At 46.0% G+C, this 20687-nt stretch overlaps 1 long non-coding RNA gene across 3 annotated transcripts in view; it reads right to left on the minus strand.

Moving 5' to 3' along the window:
* Positions 1 to 18132, minus strand: part of LOC138488428 (uncharacterized) — a 614677-nt gene extending 596545 nt beyond the window's left edge. For all 3 annotated transcript variants that reach the window (XR_011274665.1, XR_011274666.1, XR_011274667.1), the window contains exons 1-3: positions 18064 to 18132; positions 17909 to 17977; positions 17434 to 17542 (exon numbers count right to left, since the gene is read on the minus strand). This is a non-coding gene — a long non-coding RNA (uncharacterized lncRNA). The remainder of the gene's footprint in view (positions 1 to 17433; positions 17543 to 17908; positions 17978 to 18063) is intronic.
* Between the last annotated feature and the right edge of the window lie 2555 nt (positions 18133 to 20687).

A 20687-nucleotide genomic window follows, 5' to 3' on the forward strand; every position in this document is an offset into this window, starting at 1 on the left:
CTTGTTATGTCCTACCTCTATGGTCATTGTTTTATTTGTTTAGAGGATAAGTCCTCTGTTTGTTGCTATTAGTTAGTGGGCTGTGACCCACGTGTGAAGGGGCGGGGTTAACGGCCAGGAAGGCAGTTCGAGATTAATAAATCAGAGTTCAGATGTGCACTCCTGTCTCTGCGATTCATTGCTTGTATTTGAATTGATTGCATGCATGCTTCATTGACACACGGCGCTTCAGGCGAAGCGCAGTCGAAACATAACAGTGCTATTTCTTTATACCAACATATTCCACACAAAAAAAACCCGGATTAAAACAATCGTTTTCATAATTTTACCATGTGACCTGTACCTACAATACGTGCTTTCAGAGTCGGCTAAACTAAAAAGGCCCGTTTATTTAAAAAAAAAAAAAAAAAAAAGCAGCAAGAAATAAACCTAATCGTATCAGACAACTTAAATAAACCTAGAAAGGTAACATGTTGTGTTGGAACGGTTTGCACGGTAACATTGCAATGAAAAGAATTACAATGCGACGGCCATAGCCTGAGAAGTAAATTACAGGATTGTGTGACATACAACACTTCAAATTCCATTTATAGATATGTTCACATTGACAAACCTGTATTACCCAAAAATCTCAAAAATATTTCGATCAAGTTCACCATATGGTACCATTGTAGTGAACAAGGGCAGCAGGGGTTGCGGGGGTGTCCCCCGCACCCTTTTGTGCTACAATGGTACCAGGGGTTGCAGGCATAGCTCCCAACCTTTTTTGTCACCAAGGCGGGTGAAAACACCCGATTTTCTTTTTGGCGGGTGAGAGGCCCATAGAAGTGAATGGGCGTAGGAGGGGCTTGGCGGGTGATTCATCAGCTTTCAAGGCGGTTGACACCCGCCAAAGGCGGGTGAGTTGAGAGCTATGTTGCAGGGGTAACCCCCGCTTCATGTACAATAAAGTTATTTTTTTTAAAAAGAGAGAACCTGCGGCGCCGGTTCCCAACCACGTAAGTGTGGGAAACCGGCGTCGCACAAGGAGAGAGAAGAGTCGGCAGAACGCAACAAGGTGTGCCGCCAACAGGTAAGTACGAGAATGCGTATGATATCATGCATGATTTCACCGCAGCAAGCATTTCGAAATCGGTTTTTCGAATTGGAAATTTTGCGATGTGGTGAAATCACGTAGATCCAGCAAAACAAACAGATAAACTAAGATCAGACTGAAGAAAAAGATGTGTGATAAGGACTGGAGTGATCCATTGGCCAGATATACTTTAAAGGGTTCATTTCACAAATGGGAGGGCCAGGGGCGTCACGAAACTTACATCACAGAGGGGGCCACTTAAAAAATAATGGGCTGGGCTAAATTGAAGGCTCCACCCCCTCTGTTCTACACCCAAGGGTCATCTGGTGTGGGGACCCATTATCAAATGGCACATTTCAAAGCACAATATGCCAGTACGAATGAAAAAGTTATTGGCTTTAAAGACAGCATACACATTTAGATGCTTTGATAATGTGTATATGCCATGGACAGCCACTTTTGAAAAGTATTCTTGAGAAAAAAAAGTAGATTGTACACCCTAACAGAGGTACATATATGGGCATGCCACAGTGGCTGCAACAACATGCTAGTGTAGCCATGTAATAACAGACGCCATGCCTACTTTATTATAGATGCCCATTGAAAAAAGTAAACAAATATGGGTTATGCCACAGTTATAAGTGACTAGTCTGACTGTACCAGAATGCTATTCAAACCACATAACTCATATGCTACAGAAAAAGAAGGTGTGCACATAAGCTCCCTGCCCTTGGATGTCAAGTGCACATAATGTGGTTATAAGTTGGCTTGCATTTGTGGGAAGGGGGCTAATGGGAGCATTTGATTTTGCTGAGGCAGATGGGCGATGGAAGTCTTGAAATGAGCAGCTTTAAAGTTTCACTGCATTTGTGCAAGTACATTTTTCTGATTCTGCACAAACACAGTACAACTTTCATTCTGCCCGTTTCAAGAAAATCTCCCCTCCTCACCTCTCTGCCAACAGCAAGTGTGCACATCAGCCTCTTCCAGGGGTGCATCTAGGTTATAATTTCAGGGATCGGGGGTGCTAACCCTTCAAATGTTGGGGTAGCTGCTAACTTCAGAGAATGTGGATGAGTGGCAAACTTACTTGTGTGGGGGCATCTAACTTCTTTACACAATCCAATGAGATTATATGAAGAGGTAAGCCCCTGCGGCGTTTGGAAACCTATGGCCTCCTTTTGCACACAAAGATGGCCACCACCACCATCTCGTGCACTTCAGTGCCTGCAGCATGAGGCTGGGTAGCCCACCTCCACTTTTAGATTGGCTAGTCTGCTTGCCTAATCCAATTGGGGGAGCCAGCAGGCTTGAGCCGGCCCCTTCACTAAGGCCAACACCAGGCCCCTGCTCTTGGTTCATTCATTCCCTCACTGCGTTGATGTCCCAGCAGGGTGGCTGTTGCCCTTCATCAAGAAGCCAGGGCCGCCCGATGAATCGATGTGTGATGCCGCCTGGAGATTAAGAGGTCTACACCATGTTGAAGAGGTAAGCCCCTCCGGCGTTTGGAAACCTACGGCCTCCTTTTGCACACAAAGATGGCCACCACCACCATCTCGGGCACTTCAGTGCCTGCAGCATGAGGCTGGGTAGCCCGCCTCCACTTTCAGATTGGCTAGTCTGTTTGCCTAATCCAATCGGGGGAGCCAGCAGGCTTGAGCAGGCCCCCTCACTAAGGCCAACACCAGGCCCCTGCTCCTGGCTCATTAATTCCCTCATTGCGTTGATGTCCCAGCAGGGTGTCTGTTGCCCTTCATCAAGAAGCCAGGGCCGCCGGATGAATCGATGTGTGATGCCGCCTGGAGATGACCATGATGAAGAGGTAAGCCCCTGCGGCCTTTGGAAACCTATGGCCTCCTTTTACAAACAAAGATGGCAGTCACCAACTCGGTCACTTCGGTGCCTACAGCCTGAGGCCGTAGAGCCTGCCCCCTCACCAAGGACAAGGGCAGTGTGGGCCCCTTGCTGTGTCCTTGGATTTCGCCCACACCTGCCTTGCAGCCACCTTCCCACACCACAGTTAAAGCACTCAACATCCTCACTTGTTCATCTTGTGTTCTATCTCTCCCCATCTCATGGTCTGCCATAAACTGCCCTCTCTCACTTGCGCACTCCAGCCCAGCGCTGTTGGCATTATATTTTCTGCCAGGGCATGCTTGAGAACTCTGTGGACTCTACGTTGGTCTTGTGACTCTTGCGCGTTGCGTTGCTTGACTTTTGTCAAATCCCCACCTGAACTTGCACTCAGAAGACTTCACTCCCCTACACAGTGTGCTGAACTTTGTGCCTCTTTCGATTTTAACACTGCCTTCACACCGTTGTCTTCCTCCCCCCGCTCTCTCTTATACACGCCTTGCCTCTCCTCTCTCCTATCCATCTGCCGTTATTCGTTACCTGTATGCCATGACCCTTTGCGCTGATTCATTAAGCCTCTCTACTTCTGTTGTTTCTGAAACCTGAATTCTTGCTGTGTCTTAGCCTATTCAAACCTAGCTGTGCAATTTAACCTGCGCATGATTTGTTTTTTCTGCTGAATTTTAGTGCCTTACCAGAAAGTACCCCAGGCATTTTTCTGTGCGAGACTTCTGTGCTCTGCCAGTCTTCATATATGTCTGAAACCCCATTTCTTGTACCTCTAGCACTGCTGACCTCACTGGGATCCTATTATTGGTGCTGTTCCTTTGCTCTGTTTGACTACTAGGCCGCCTGATGAGTTCTGTCATGCATTGTGCAGTTCTATCCCTTTCCCTCCTCTGCACACCCTTTATCCCCCACCCCCTCGTCCCTAAGGTGCTCTCCATCCCTCCTATCTATTCTAACTGCTTCTCCATCACCTATCCTCCCTCTCTCTCAAAGTCTGGAAGGAAGACATTTAAGAAGGCTCTCCTGGTCTCCAACCGAGGTCTGCCCATTGCAGACACGTACGTTAATGCTACCTCCAGACAGACAGTCACTGACATTGGGGGTCATTACGACTTGGGCGGTAAGGGATACCGGCACCGGTAAGGAGACCGGTGCCGGTAATCTCTTACCGCCCAATTCCGAGGTCCCTTAGCGGGAACCATAAAGGACGTGTGTTCTGACCACAAGTTCTTTACGGGTCCCGCTAAGGGACCAGGGCACTAATTACGGGCCTGCTATTAGCAGGCCCGTAATTACTGCCTTCCCCATTCCCATTGAGCCCTATGGGGGCTCAAATGGGAATGGGGAATGGCTGGTTGAATGGGGATTTACCAGGTCCTCCAGGGTCGGAATGACCCGATAAGTCCCCATCCAACCAGACCGGACCCGGTATTGGAGGCAGCCATGGCGCTAATAGTGCCATGGCTACCTCCAATCTCGGAATGAGGCCCATTCTCTTTGTCATTCCTTCACCTGACCTATGGAGTCCCCGGGGGTCATTACGAGTTTGGAGGTAGCCATGTGCGATTAGCGCCATGGCTGCTTCCAAAGTCGTGTCCAGGTCTGGGTTCTCTGAATGGGGACTTACCGGGTCATTCCAACCTTGGAGGACCCGGTAAGTCCCCATTCAAAAAAGCCTTCCCCATTCCCATTCAAGCCCCCATAGGGCTCAAGGGGAACGTGGTGGGAGCAAATAATGGACCCATTAATAACTGGCGAGTTATTAGCTCCCTGGACCCCTTGCGGGGACCCGCTAAGGACATCTGGTCTGACCAGACGTACTGAGCAGGTCCCGTGAGGGAACCTCGTAATGCAGCGGTAAGGGGTTAACTGCACTGGCATCCTTACTGGTGCTGTTAACCCCTTACCGCTGCACTCGGAATGACCCCCCCCATATGGTCTCTGTCCTCTCTCCTTTCTCTACCTCTCCCATTAATGGTGGTACCAGATGGGAAGTGCTCTTGGCACACTTCCCATCCTCTAGGTGCATCATCAATGTCTCTCGTAATGGCATTATCATGCTTTAGGGCTCTCAGCCCAACCTCCTCCTTCTTGAAAAGTGTCTACCATCTACTTTTCAACTTCCCCCTCCTCCTGGAGCCCCAGTGCCCTCTTTCCCATGTCTTCCCTCTATCCGGTGAGCGTGCCTTATTGAAAGAAGTCAACCAGCTACACTTATCTTCCCTCAACTCTCGTTCTTCTGTTAAACACTCCTCTGACATCTGTTTCCTCCTTAAAGACCTTAACCTCAATGTCCTTCCTCTCACTGAAACATGGTTCAAGGCCAGCTCTGTCACTGGTTTTGACACACTTGTCCCTGATGGCTATAAAATCCTATCCGATCCCAGGACTGCTCAGTCCTGGGGCAGAGTGGCCCTGATTTTTCCTGAGTGGGTTGCGGCCACCATCATTCCCACTCAATCCTAATCTTCCTTTGAATGCCTTGTCTGCAGGCTGTCTTTCTCTCCTACCCACCCCCTCACTTTTGCCAATGATCTACAGGCCCCCGGTAACTACCCCCTTTTCCTCTCCGAACGGACGGCCCTCTCCTCTGCTCTCCTTGTCTACTCCCCCAAACTTCTCTTCCTTGGGGACTTTAATAGCCATCTTGACTGTCAGGATTTGGCCTCTGTACTCTTTCGTGACTTCTTGTGACTCTCTCTCTCACAATTCTTCCTGCTGGCCCAAACCACTCTGCCAGACACACCCTGGATGCTCTTGTCTCAATGGACATCCCTTTCTACAACCCTCTAACTACTTCTATCTCCTGGTCTCCACTCTCTCCACTCCTCCCACCTTGAGCTCCCCAGCTCCCGACGATGTCTCTGCCCACACTGCCAGTCTCCTTCTACGTCATTCGACCGCTGAAGCGTTTGTCAGTTGCTGTATTTGCCGCCAACTTCATCCCTCCTCCTTCTCCTACCTCTGACTCTTCTACTGACTCAACAGTGCCTAACCTACATCTCTCCATCTTCAACACTCTGGACATCCTGCCCCTGTCATGAGGATCCACATGAAGCCTGCCTCCAAATGCAACTCTTGGTATGTTCCAGACCCGGCAGCTTTGAAACACAAGTACAAAGGTGCTGAGCGGAAGTGGTAGGCCTCGAGTACATCCTCTGACAAAATGGGCTGCTGCCTGCTCCAAAGGCAATATCGTCTCACCATCTACTCCAAGAACAGGGCTCATATCCAATCCTGCATCTCTGGGGCTTCCAATAACACAGCTGAACTTTTCCAAATCTGCAAGGAGCTTGCCAATCCTACTGCTGCCTCCTCCTCTCTTCTTCCCTCCCAGGCCCTCTGCACTGCTCTGTCCTCCCACTTCTCCTTCAAAACTCATGAAATCCCGTCTACACTGTCCTCGACTCCCCTGACCACCCACACTCTTCTCTTGCCTACCTCAACCCCCCTAGCCCACATAATGTCCTCCTTCTCTCCCATTGCACCGGATGAGGTCTCTAGAGTAGTCTGCTCTTTGAAAGTCTCCTCCAAACAGGTGCTCCCCTGCTCTTCCAGAAATATCAAGGACAATATCTCCTCCGTTGCCCCTTCCTTGTCTGACCCCTGTAACCACTCTTTTGCCACTGGCTCTTTCCCACAACCCCTCAATCACTCTCTTGTGCACCCTCTCCTAAAAAAGCTGTCTGCAGACCCTTCATGCTAACTATCGCCCTATCTCTATCACCCCTCATGGAGATGTTGGTCATCTCCCAACTAACCCACCACACCGACTTATTTGGCCGCCTCCACGACCACCAGAGTGGCTTCAGAGCATCCAGAGGCATGGAAACTGCTCTCCAGATCACCCGTGAAGACCTTCCCTCACACCTGGAATCAAATTCTCCCTCTGTTCTGATCCTTCTCGATCTTTCTTCTGCCTTTCAAACGGTCAATCATGCCATCCTCATAAATCGTCTCTGTGATACCCTTGTCATCACAGACCGGGCACTGGCATGGTTGACCTACTTCCTTTCAAACCAACTGTGAGGAATTCAACCATCCGCAAGGGGGTGGAGGGTGCGCTCGCTTGGGCTTTGATTTTTTTAATGATTTTTTAGGAAATGGAATTATAGGAGATAGACCTCTGAAAATGTGTGGGGCTAATCCGCACACATTTTCTAATGCTCGCTGCACAACAAACACATAGTTCAGTGTACTACATTTGACAGGTGACAGCATGGGGTGCACGTAAACATCCAGAGAAGAAGGGCGACACTTTCCTCCTCCCATGGCAAGCCTAATTAAATATCAATGGCTCCATGGATCTTTCCTGTTCTATTGTCTAAGTTCTGTGTGGTGTTGGCGCATACTGATGAGAGTTAATTAAAGCTGGACTGCAAATAGGCTTGGTCACAGAACTTAACAACGGGCAGGAAAACTAACACCACTTTGATATGAAATGTGTCACCTTGAAGCTAGCTCCCACCCCTCTGTATGAAGGACAGTGAATGTTGTGTCTGGGAAAACTGTTTACAGTAGGCAAACTCCTTTTCAGAGGGATGAAGTATGTGATTGGAGGGAGACAGAAGTCTGTTCTCATCACAAACTTCAAGGGAGTCCTGCGCTTTGATCAAGAGCCACAGAGTGCTCAGTTACCAGAGAGACACTTTGATCTACAACAGACAGGAAGATGGGTGGGACTTAGGAGTACATGTTGTCACCCCTTTACCTTTCTTGTTGCAAAGCACTCTGGTCTAGACCTCACGCATAACAGAAGATTGTTGGTTGGGACCCATGATTGGTTCCTTAAGGTAGGCTTAGCCTGCACCAATCACTGGGGCCCATTTGGCCTTAAAAGAGGGCTGAGCCCCTCACTTAACTGACCACCCAATGACTTCGAAAGGAGTAAGAACAAGAGCTTATTTGGACCCTGCCTGAAGGTACAGTCTGCCTTACATCTTCCACCAGTGACGTAAGGCCAGGATTTCCAAGAGGGAAGCAAGATCCCTCCCCTAAACATCTCCCAGGAAAAGAGTGAGATACCAGACTCAGAGTACCCATTCAGCTCCAGAACCGGTATCTAGGCAGCACACAGTGTGCCCTGCCATGTTCAGCCAGCAAGCTTCCTAGGTGGGAAGTGCCAGAGAGTCTCTGAACAAAGGAAAAGGCTGTTGCCTGCAAACACTCTCCTCATCTTTGGGCCATCCGTCTTGAAAGGATGCCACAAAACCTGCAAAGAAGCTAGGAGGAGTGCCACACATACATCAACCAGCGTCCATCTTTTAAGGACATTTTCGAGACAATCACGCCCTTGATCCACAACCGGCTTCACCACTGACTGTTGTCATGCTGCAGTCACTCAAGTCATTCGAGAAGCCTAGACTGGCGTTCCTATCCAACCAAATCAGCCCAGAGACAGCGATTCTTGACCCCGAGCCACCGTGTAGGTCAGCCTGCAGATGTCCGTTCAGCCTCGCTTGCCGAACTGCCTGCTGCCTGATACCCGCAGCTGTCACCCATCTTGAACTCTGTCACAGAAGCTGCGAAGCATCCTGGAACAGACTCGACCCTATCGAGCATCAAGACTATCTCAAGCACCAGGTACATTGTGGTTCTCTACCCCTGGTCCTTCTCCGAAGGCCCCTAGTGACATTTACAACCCCCTGCTCCCTTGGTGCTGAAACCAAATAACCTTGAACAGTTAAGACTGATTGCTTCACCGACTACCCTCCTGGCAGTATCCAGAATGCATCCATTTCCTTTGTGAAACTGTCTGTCCTCTGCATTCCTTTAGAGGGTGGGTTGTATTTTGTACTGTGCTAGTACAGTCTGTTGTAATAATAATAAAGTAGATATTTTTATACAACCTTGACTGGACAGTCCCTTTCATCATTGGGGAATAATTGTATTTTCGCTGTGTTGCAACTAACCAATGATCCACAACCTTGCAGAGATAAGCCTGGCGTTCCATCCACATTACCAAAATTGGACAAGGAGGTTTATAATTGACTTGTGTTCCAATCTGTTCGGATCCCTTCAGTGTACTAGAGGTGTGGGGCTGATTGATGGTTTAGAAACCAATATTCATCCCTGTACCAATGGTGCCCCGGAAGTTGATTCATCACACCAACCCTCCCAAGAGCAATTGGGTCCTTTCCTATTCTCCACCTCACTCTCTACCTGTGGCGTCACTCACTGCTCTATCCTATCGCCATGGGTCTTCAACATCTACCTTGCCCGTCTGGCCCACTTGATCTCCACCTTCTCTCCTCACTTCCAGTGCTATGCTGATAGCACTCAGGTCTTCATTAAGCTCCCTTCTACCTCCTCTCCTTCCTCTCTCTCACCTCCCTGATTGCCTGACTGCTACTCAGGTATAGTGCTCTGCTAACGATCTCTGCCTCAGTGCCAGTAAGACTGGGATCCTTCTCATTAGGACACTTGCTCCCTGTATTCCTCCCTCTCTCTGGCCACCCTAGTTGGGTCCCGTGCCCTCACCTTCTTGTGAGGCAAAAAACCTTGGGGTCATCTTTGATTCGTCTCTCTCCTTCTCCCCGCATATCACGGACCTTGCCAATGAGGCCCACTTTCAGCTGCACCTCCTCTTGAGCTTTCCCCCTTTCCTCACCTTGCTCCAGAAGCTCAATGTCTCCAGAGCTCTGGCCTTCTCTAGGCTGCACTACTGCAACAGCCTCTTCCTCAATCTGCCTATTTCTTCCCTTCGCCCTCTTCAACTAATTCAGAATAAGGCTGCAAGACTTATCCTTAGCCTCAAGCCCAGGGTCTGTATCTCTCCAGCCCTAAATCTCTCCACTGACTCCCGGTGACCGCAAGGATCCAATTCAAGACCCTTTGCGTCATCCACAAGGGTGTCCCAGGCCTGGGACCTCTTTACATCCATCTTTCTCTCCATAAATACCTCTCAACTAGAGTTCTACGATCCTCTAGCTCCAACTCTCTGCAGGTCAGACACTTTTCCAAGCAGAGAGTGTGAGGTAGATCACTTTCCTCGGTAGGAGCCTCCCTCTGGAATGGCCTCCTTGCCTCCCTCAGACTTGAGCTGGATCTTCTTAAGTTCGGGAAACTTCTCAATACTTTCCTCTTCTCCTCCTCCTTCTCTCTCCCCTCCCATTTTAATTTTCCTCTGCTGCTGAGACTGGTGCTTGGGCCCTTATGAGTCTTACCAGGGCCTGGCGCTCCTTGACCAGTCTCCCCCAGCATCGCTACCAGAAATTGGCTTCAGGCACCCTTCCCCGACTAGCCTGAGTCTGCTCCACCCCATCCGTTGCACTTGTTCTTCCTATCCTTTTTCCCCGAGCACTTGCCCTTGTGGATCCCCTTGTACTTGCTCATCCCCCTGGGCTCCCACTCCTGCACTTCACTCCCTCCCACCCTGCCCATTACTAGCCATTTCCCCTTACTCCCAACCTCCCCTGCACTTCTGTGTCTTTACACTTGCACAGTAAGAATGTTACAAGGCCTAGTGCGACCCGTTACTGCTTGTTTTTTTCCCTTGCCCCCCTGACCTCCTAGTTTTTCTTGTGGCACCTGGAAACACTTGTGTATAGGCTTCATACAAATGTCTAATAAGTAAATAATGAGCTGTCTCCTGTGCCCCCTACCCTTCCAATCACTCCCCTGGCTTACAAGTGCTAACCCATAGATACATCACAATTTCAATTGTTTAAAAATGTATGCATATGAATGCAGGTGCTGACAGTGAAATGCTTTATGTTAGTAATTGCAGGGCCTGTGTTAACAGCGAAGCCCAGGCACCGTTTAATGACTGTGCCCTGTTTTGTCCAGGCACGACTCTGCAGGGCAGCCAGGTTGAGTCAACAAAGCCCAATATTTTGGGGGGTCGGGGTAGAGCCTGATAAGCTCAATGGTGTTGCGCCACTGGGGAGTACAACCCCTCAGAGTCGGTAAAACCTACCTGGATAAGGGAACCGACAAAGGACACAGTGCATCAAGGGGTGAAAGCGCAGCAGAGCTCAAATCTTTGATAATAACAGCATCAGGGCTAGGTGAAGAAACCGAGCGAAGAGATGAAAGTTTCGATGAAATGGAATCAATCAGAGCAGACGGATTAAGAAAATTGGAGGAAGGTGAAGGGCATAAAACAGAAGCTTTGCATGGTAGGGAAAAAGAAGAAAGAGCAAAAAGTGGATCACAGGAGCCTGAATGAAAGCTAAAGTGGAGATGTCAGATGAAGTAAAGATAAGACTGCAAGTACCTCCCTTAATATGACTTGGCGGAGCGGATACCAAGAACAGGCAAACACGACTTCTACAGCAAAAAGCATACTGGATAGAGAGATTGTGCACCAACACACCCAGAGGCATGAACACATTTTGAAACTAACAATGCGTCCTTTAAAATTAAATGGAAGGATTGAACAAGATGGCTGATGGGGAACAATGTTTTTGTTGACTACAAGCCATGTGTCTATCATATTGTCAGAAGAGATCTGCAATTCAGATTGTTATCATGGAGTTTATGACACAGCACAAAATACAACCTACACATAGTATTACATGTAGTAGAGACGAACTATGACCATGGTTTAAAATATAAAGAGTGCAGGGTTTTCTGATGAAGAAATGGAAGCTCGTGAGCCTGTCAGTTGTATGACTCAGCAGTGAAAGGGTTAAACAGGATACAGCTATTATATCCTGAAGAACAGTTTAAGAACTCAAAATAGGTTGAGATCAATAAAATATAATAGTATGCATATGGACTTTCATAAGGGTGCAGACCACTCCTGTTAAAAGACAAGTATACACTTAAATACAAGTCTGCCACCATATACTAAGTAAACGATCCCTGCATCCAATCTATAAGAAGGGGTTCAATAAAATAAGCAGAATTTACAAAAGCATTTAAAATAATGAGAATATCTTACATTACACACATAAATCCAACAAATGCCTAAAAATATACTTGAGTTTGGATTGGTTGTATGCTAAAAGCTTTGGCAACACGTTAGTGTATTGACACGCACCCATGCTATCACAAAACATTGGGCCTCGTTATAGGTTTGCCGGTATCCGGGCGGTAAATCCGCCTGGATACCGGCAAATGTACCTACCGTTTCCGCCACCTGATATCCCGGTTTTACCAGGATATTAAAGATTGCGGAAAGGGTGATAAATCCCCAACCCATGGAGTCCCATAGGACTCCATTGGGGGATTTGCTAGTGTTTTCAGCACCGGCAATACAGGTTCTGAAAATACCAGCCGTTTCATACCAGATCTGCGCTTAAAAACCGAACTCAGCTATGGTATTAGGCGTGTTATCAAAAAACAATGAAATAAATAACATAACAAGTGTTGATATCCAATTGGCTTGCAGATCTAGGGGTTCCGGCAGCCCCCCTTTCATTTGGTGCAAAGTCCTGCTTGACATGTTGTGGTTCACTGTCATGAAGATCATGGAAAATGATTTTTGAAGCAGTGACTGAGATCTTCATGTCTGCAGGTGGGAGGATTATTTTAAGATGGCTGCCAATGTTTAAGCCATTTGCTTGTTGGTATTGAGATTTCTGGGGGATTTCCAAAGGCGTCAAGGTGTGCAGGCATTTCCTTTCTGTCAGTTGATTGCCTGGCTGCATAAAAGAGCAGTTGTTACAGCTCCTCCGTCGTGTTGGTGCTTTGGAGTGGTGGTAGAACTCTTCTGCTGCGGTCTCATGACCGTGGACAGAAGGAGTCATGACAACAGGTAGTTTGGTGCCTGGTGCTTTTTGTACCACTAAGGGGTCTTGCACAAGTTCTACTTTGGTTCACTCGGTGTACTACTGAGAGGTTACACAATGGCTTTAGGCATGGGTCGCCACTTCCTGCAAGCCAAGAAGTGTCATGGGACAGGGTTAGCTCCCCAATGATGGGTCAAAAGTATTGAATGTGGCAGAGTGCTGTTTGTGATGTTTCAATTGTGGTTGAGTGCAGGGATGAGCGAGAGCCTTAATGTGCTTGACTTGAGTGCTGGCTCACACCTTTGATGAAAAGGTTGGAATAGGCTGGGCCATTCATGCCTCCCTAGAGAAGGCTTGCGAGTCGAATTGAGCTGAGTCAGCAAATGTCTGATTTGGCTCAAATCTGTTTGACCCAATTAGAGCAATAGGACACTATGGCTCGAATGTGCTTAAAACACTTTTAATATCATGTGGATTTTAATATGGTTGTCTCTTAGATTTGGACGTCTAACGGCAACAAAGTAATTACAATGATGATATACCCCGTATCTTATGGACCGTAGCACATGTCCGCACACCCAACCCCAAAAGAACATTTGAAGAGATGGACAAACTGATAACCTTTTTATGGCAAGGTTAAAGCCCCAAGCTGTCATTGAAGAGAATTCATACTCCAGACCATTAGGGAGTATTGTAATAATTGTGCTTTGAAGAATAGTATAAGTGTAATGTTAGTACAAACATGAAAGCAACCGGCATTCAATCATCAAACTGGGTAAGATGAGAATTGTGTATGGTGGAAGATCAACGTGATCAATTCGCCTTCTAGATTCTGGGCCTCATTACGAGTTTGGAGGTTGCCATGGTGCTATCAGCGCCATGGCTGCCTTCAAAATCGTGCCTGTGTCCGGGTTCTTTGATTGAGGAATTACCGGGTCATTCCAACCTTGGAGGACCCGGTAATTCCTTAATCAAAAAACCAATCCCCAATCCCATTTGGGCCCCCATAGGGCTCAATGGGGAAGGGGAGGGCGCTAATAACGGGCCCATTAATAACGGGCCCGTTATTAGCTCCCTGGACCCCTTGCGGGACCCGCAAATGACGTCTGGTCTGACCAGACATTCTGAGCGGGTCCCGCAAGGGAACCTCGTAATAGGGCGGGATGGGTTTACCAGCACCGGCACGATTACCGTTGCCCGTAAACCCATTCCACCAACCTTGTAATGAGGCCCTCTGTATTTTAAGGGCTCCAGCCAACAGCCAATGAATATGTGAGTTGCAAAGATCCTACTGATGAATACAGCGGCAACTCAAAACTGGGCTATCTAGGGAATGGCGATGCTCCTTTGCTGAACCACCCAAACTTGATATTAAATGCCAAAGATTTGTCCTGGGAAATATGGAAACAAAAGGTACAATCAATTATATCAAGAGTGTCTGCCCCGCATTCACCGTCAAGGCATGCCGACCTCTGCTTATAAGCACTATTATGAAATGTGTCAACTATTCCTTCAAGGAAAATAGTGTGCCCTTAAGTCTAAAAAATGCATGGATTACCCCTCTCTTGAATAAACCTAAAGTGGGCCCTTTTGCTGGCTACCAACTACAGACCCATCACAAACACACAGTTTTTGTTGAAGATTCTTGATAGAGTGGCGTGTGAGCAGATTCTCGCCCACATGGTGAAAAATGATGGCTTAAATAAATGGCAGTCTGGCTTCAGGCCAGGATACGGGACAGAGAGAGCATTACATGATCTTAAGTCTTCTATGCTCCATTATTTTGACAAAGGCCAAATTGTGATGCTCATGTTGCTGGACTTATTGGCCGCTTTTTGATTTGGTGGAACAACAGGCGAGTGAATGTGGATAATTCCTCTACTGATGCCTCAGCATGGGTGAAATCATTTTTGGAGGGGAGACAAGTGAGAATATGTAGTGGGGACTCTGAGGCCAGGCCAGAAAACCTACGTTATGGAGTCCCTCAGGGAGCATGCCTCTCACCAAACCTGTATAACATGTTCAGTGTTCCTTTATTTAATTTGACGAGGAAAGGGGAATCAGGTTTACTAATTACGCAGATGACACCCAATGCGTCATTCCGCTCGCTGGAGTATATGCGGAAGATTTTACCAAGGTTAACGAAATCTATAAATTGATACAGACATGGATGTTGCAGAATTAAACGACGACAAGACTGGGCTGATGATAGTGGGTTGCCCAAATAGAATCGGAATCTTGACCCAGCACATAGAGACATACAGTTGGCAGGATTTCAAATCGATATCCAACAGAAAGTGAACACTCTGGGAGTTATCCTAGATCCCACTTAAAACATGTGTGCTAAAGTTAATTACCTAATTTCCACCTTTGGCGTACTACATCTGACTCCTGTCACAGATTTGCCCATTCTTGTCTGAAAAAAGTTGTGTAACAATAGCTAGAGCCATTGCAGGCACCATAATTAACTACTGTGGCAGTCTTCTGATAGGCATCAGTAAGGGGGATTGCGCAAAGCTTCAAACCATTCAGAACAGTGCAGTGAGAATAGTCATGGTCCATAACAGAAGGGCACATATGCCGAGGCCAGGAAAAAGTTGCATTGGCTTCTGATTGAGGCGAGAATTTCCTTCCGCCTGTTCTCTTTCATTCATAATTGCCTGTCTGGTAAGAGGCCGTCATAGTCGGCTGAAAGCCTCATAAAGAAACCCCAGTCCATGACCCTGAGATCTAATAATGATAATCTTCTCCTGGCACCTAGGACTAATTTAACCATGGTAAGTGAAGGAACATTGTATGTGGCCGCACCTATGGCCTGGAACCTTATTCCACCAGATCTCAGGAAGACTGAATCTAGAGACGTTTTTAAACGGCACCTGAAGACATTCTTTTTCAGATAATATGTTTCTATAGAGAGGATTTGTGATTCTTTTCAAATTATTTTAAAGGTTCATGAACAAATAATATAGAACAGTCATTTATTTGTACATAATATAGAACAGATATGAACTTATCTCAGCCATATAGCCATAACATAAAAGGAGTCGAAATAAAAAAGAAATTAAACAAAAATTTGGGGGGTGAAGAACAAGAGAGAAAAAACTAAAAGCATCCACAACACACAGATGTTAATGAGGGGTCAAATTAAGTAAACCTTAAGGCACAATTGTAAACAACTAAGCATAAAGGTCATTCAACACAACCCAGGTGTTCTAATATTTATGATGTTGGTCTTTACCAAGAAAAGTCACTCTCTCCCTTTCAGAGAGAAGCGACAAACTCAGCAGCCAATCATCAACACAAGGGGCAATATCACTTTTCCAGAATTTCAGGATGTGTCTTTTGACAACCAATAATGCCCTGTATGTCCAAAAAGGTTTTCCACTGGTTAACACAATTTCAGAGGGAAGTAAGCCCAATACACCAAGAAGCAGGTCTCTTGGAAGGGATAGGCCTAAAACCAAATCAATTCTCTGGAAAACACCATCCCAAAATAATTGAATTTTCCTACATAACCACAACATATGGAGGGTGGTGCCAACACCACTTCTGCAATTCCAGCAAACATCTTCACAGCATAGTTTGCCCGGCCACATCTTCCATGGAGATCAGTATAAGTAGTGGTCAATCCGCTGCTGCGTATGTCTTAGCTTCAAATCAACCTTATATTTAACTGGTCCCGCACATATGCGATTCCACTCAATATCCGACAACAAACAGCCCAAATCTACATTCCAATTATTTCTACCACAATGTGATGCCAGCGCAAACTCTTGATGCATAATACGTTTATATAATGTGGAAGCTGATAGAGGCATGGTTTTAGATAAGTGCAGGACCACAGGTGAGGCATTCATTGCAGCATTTAAAGGTGATAGAATATTAGCAAAGAGATCGCTTGGTACATTATAACAATGAATCTCTCCTGCCTTTAGCTTATATTTAAAACGTAAGAATTCAAAATCAAGCAGTTCTGTCCATTATAAACCTGCTTTCACACATATCAAGTCTCAGGTAATACAATCGAACGGAAGATAATACAAACAATAATTATAATGATTTCGCCCTTAGTGGGGTTCTTTTGGGTCCTCGTGGCTACCTGTACCCAGTGGTGTGTTGATGTTTCATGCACCCAGGGGCGGTATGCTGTAGAGAGCAGCTTGCTCTTGCACTAAAGTATTTGGATAGGTGCAAAAGAAATAAACTTTAAAAACGCATGTTGTATTTCATACAGCATGTGTGTACTATTATAGCAAGTGGAAAGTGTCAACTTTATTTTTTCCTATGTCATATAGTATCAATTAATTAAAAAAGTCCTGGTGAGTCTTCCAATACCTTGTCAGGACTGCCACTAGCAAATGACCGAGCTTTCTCAGATTTAGGAAACCCCTTCTTGTACTACGACAGAGTACAGAGCTCTATTTGTTCTCTGCGTGCAGTAACATGTGGAGTGTCAATACCAAAGATTACAGTGTCCCTTTTGGAATTGTCATCAAAAGGTAGCTCCTTGGCCTCTTGTCTAGTTTTCTTGTCAATTACTTTGTCTTTGGCCGAGGGTGGGCTTACCGGTTTCAGTGGTAAAAAACAACATGAACCACTTTCTTCAGGGACAGAAAAGTAGGAAGCGGACAAATCTTTAAAGGCTGCTCTGGTGTGGATTGAATGTAGGCTGGTTGGAATGGTTGAAGAGCCCCATCTGTAGATGGAGGGGGAGGAGGGTAGAGCGGGAAGACACATAGGAAACATGAGAGTGAAAGTAGTGTCTTGTGTGCGGTTGCAATGAATAAGAGAGTCATAGGAGGGACATGGGTGACTTACCATAGCAATAGTCCTTCCCGCGTACAATCGGTCACGGAGAATGGGGCAACTTCGCCTAAGTTTGTTGTGTTTTAAGGCTGGACGCGGTTAATGGGGCGTTCCAAAAGACCTGGGAGGTTCAAGAAAATATTTGATGAACCTCTCGAATGGGTAGTAAAGTAACTACAAGTTAACTTGAGAAAATCAGTGCTTTCTTAAGGTTAGCATGACACAAAGGCATTGCTAACAAAATGTCTGAACCTAAGAATAAAAGAATGAACCCTGGGTAGATGACCTGTTGAAAAACAGCCGTGCCACTGCATTATGGCCGGTTCTTTGTTTTTAACTTGACACAAAGTATGCTGTGCGGCGTTACAAGAGTAATAACAACTTGACAGCTTAGTATAATGGATGTTAAACATGAGATGGTGGAGCAAAAGCTGCACAAAATGCTAACAAGACGTGCTAACAAAAAAAGTGCTAACAAATGGCTCACCCCGCGCCATGGAGAGTGGGTGTGGATTCCTTCCCAAACAAGTCCCGAATGATGTTGTAAAATGGTTTCCTGATGAAAGAACATATTGTATTACACTCAGGTCTGTTAGTATGCAGTTTTCTATTTCGATGTATTCTCCCACGACGGTCACTTACCTCTATGCGTGTATTCGGCGTGGAGAGCAGGGAGCTACAGCCTTGCGATGTACTTGCAAAGCTGCTGACTCAAGGCTCGACGTCATTTTTGTTAGTGCTGCTGCCGGGACAACCGTGACGTGGCAGCATTCCAGTCCGGAGCCCCGGACAGCGAGCGCCAGAGGGGCTGCTAGGGGGGGGCTAAGGGGGCTAAAGCCCCTGGTCTTTTGGTTGTAGCCCCGGATAGAATTTCAGGAGCTACAACCAAAAGGCTAGCTAGCCCCCACTCCCGACAGTTCTGACATTAGCGTAGCCCCGGGTCTTTTCCAGACCTAGCAACACCCCTGGCGAGCGCCATCTTAAATGAGGTGATGGCCCTGTTTTTGGTGCATTTTGTTGGGAGGGGATTACAGGTACACCCAATATTTACATCGTGTACATCGGGGCGACCAAAACGCCCTTGTGAGGAACAAAATGCATACATGAATATATATGTGTGTGGGTGTAGCCCTGGCAAACAAATCTGGCTATCAGTGCATCTAGTCGCATAGTGCTCCCTACTGCAACGATGCATTGTGGATGTTGTAGTAAAGGGAGAGCAGTATAAAACATTGAAAAAATTCCCTATGCGGAGAATTTTCTCAGGTAAGTGTGTTCTCAGGTAGGCAAAAGTCACAGGGTCGAGAAAGGGTCACCCTAAACCACCAAATCAAAAGTTTGCAAATGTTACAGTTCAAAGGAGGCATTGTACATGTTAAGCACATTTGTTACCACATACTGGAGAAATTTTACAATGCTATGGAGGGAGCAAAAGAACACCGAGCACACAGGAACAGATGAGTTTTTGTTAGCAAGATGTAACATCCACAAGAAAATCAAAGAGAAAATCAAACGAATCAAGCATTAGGATCACATGGTACATTGTGCATGGTGTATGCGTGGTTCTCACAAGGTTTATTTACAATCTAATGTGCTTTTGTTTCAAAGAAAGTTTTTACATAAATTGTACATCACTATTAAATATACAATCATATCATCATAATCACAGCTTAGACGACAGATACAAACAAATAAAAAACATATCCAAAAATGTATCGTTCTCGTATTCATACACATATTAGTAAAAAGAAACGTACCAATATTAAAACACACATAGTAAAAATAAAATCTTGAAAAATGTTTCCTAAAAACTCTCAATCCTTAATTTAGCAGCAACTACAGTCCATATTCAGAGAATGGCGATGCTCCTTTTGGAGAACCACCCAAACTTGATATGAAATGGCAAGGACTTGTCCTGGAAATTCTGGAAACAAAAAGTACAATCAAAGATATGAAGAGGAAACACATTCCATTAAAGTGCTTATAAAACCTACAAGGGGATTACAATTTGACCCTAGATGAAATGTAGATCTATTTAAATTGGTAACATTGCACTTATTAGTTTTATTATTTTTGAAGACGTGACGGAGAAGACACATCCACAGGAACGTTGGTGCTTCTAAAAGATCACTGACAGCAGCAGGAGAGACAGCTCAACATTGATAATCCTAAATTGCATCTGCATGGATAACGTAAGTCACGTCAAGAAATTCAGGGCAGACTCAAACCCTGAGGAGCAAATATCAATATCACTGCACGAAGGGGATGAAATTGTTTCGGACATTCCAAAAGTAAACATAGACATGCCACACAGCCCAACGGAACAGAAAACAGCATTCTAAATGTTTTCAACCCCTGAAAAATAGTTACAATCGGATCTAGCAAATTTTCTTATATGCCGATTTGTCCAGAAGCAAAAGGAATGTTAACCCATATATTCTACAATGTACCCAAATTGACACAGTTCTGGTCAGGCGAACACACATGTTAAAACAGTACTACACTATCACTGTGAAATTACATCCCACGATGAGTTAAAATTAGGCATTACAGAAACCTATGAATACAAAATTATTATCAGTGGGCGAAAGCATCATAATCCTAGACGGGAGATCAAAAAAGATAGGGGGGCTGGATGTGGGAGACGAGAAATGGGCTCACAATGAAAAAAGTGGCGTACGATCCGAGAGACAGGGAGCAATACTTGTTGTCCACTTTGAACAGCCTGTTGGATTAAATAAACTGTTCTCAAATTGTCATTATTAAATTCAATTAACTTAGCCTTCCAGCATTATTGCTGAATGCTTGTCCATGAATCAACTAACTTTTAACATGAGTTACAGTTTATATTTGACATTTAAATATAAGAAACCATGATTAGATGCTATGCAATCCATTTACATGAATCTATTGCCAATTCCATTGCCATGGGCCTCATTTCGGCCCGGGTGGTAAGGGATTACCGGTACCGGTAAGGGCACTGGTGCCGGTAATCCCTTACCGCCCAATTCCGTGGTTCCTTTGCGGGTCCTCCCTTAATGGCTGGTTTTACCAGCCGTTAAGGACGGGACCCGCAAAGGGACCTTGGAGGTAATTACGGTACCGCAATTTGCGGTACCGTAATTACAGCCTTCCCCATTTCCATTGAGCCCTATGGGGGCAAAAGTGGGAATGGGGAAGGGCCAATGGTGAATGGGAAATTACCGCCCTGCCAACCTTGGAATGGGGCGGTAATTCCGCCATTCACCATGGCGGAATCGGTAAGG

The sequence above is a fragment of the Ambystoma mexicanum genome, chromosome 9 (assembly GCF_040938575.1).
Source record: "Ambystoma mexicanum isolate Mex_15411 chromosome 9, UKY_AmexF1_1, whole genome shotgun sequence".
In the NCBI taxonomy this organism is placed as follows: Eukaryota; Metazoa; Chordata; class Amphibia; order Caudata; family Ambystomatidae; genus Ambystoma; species Ambystoma mexicanum.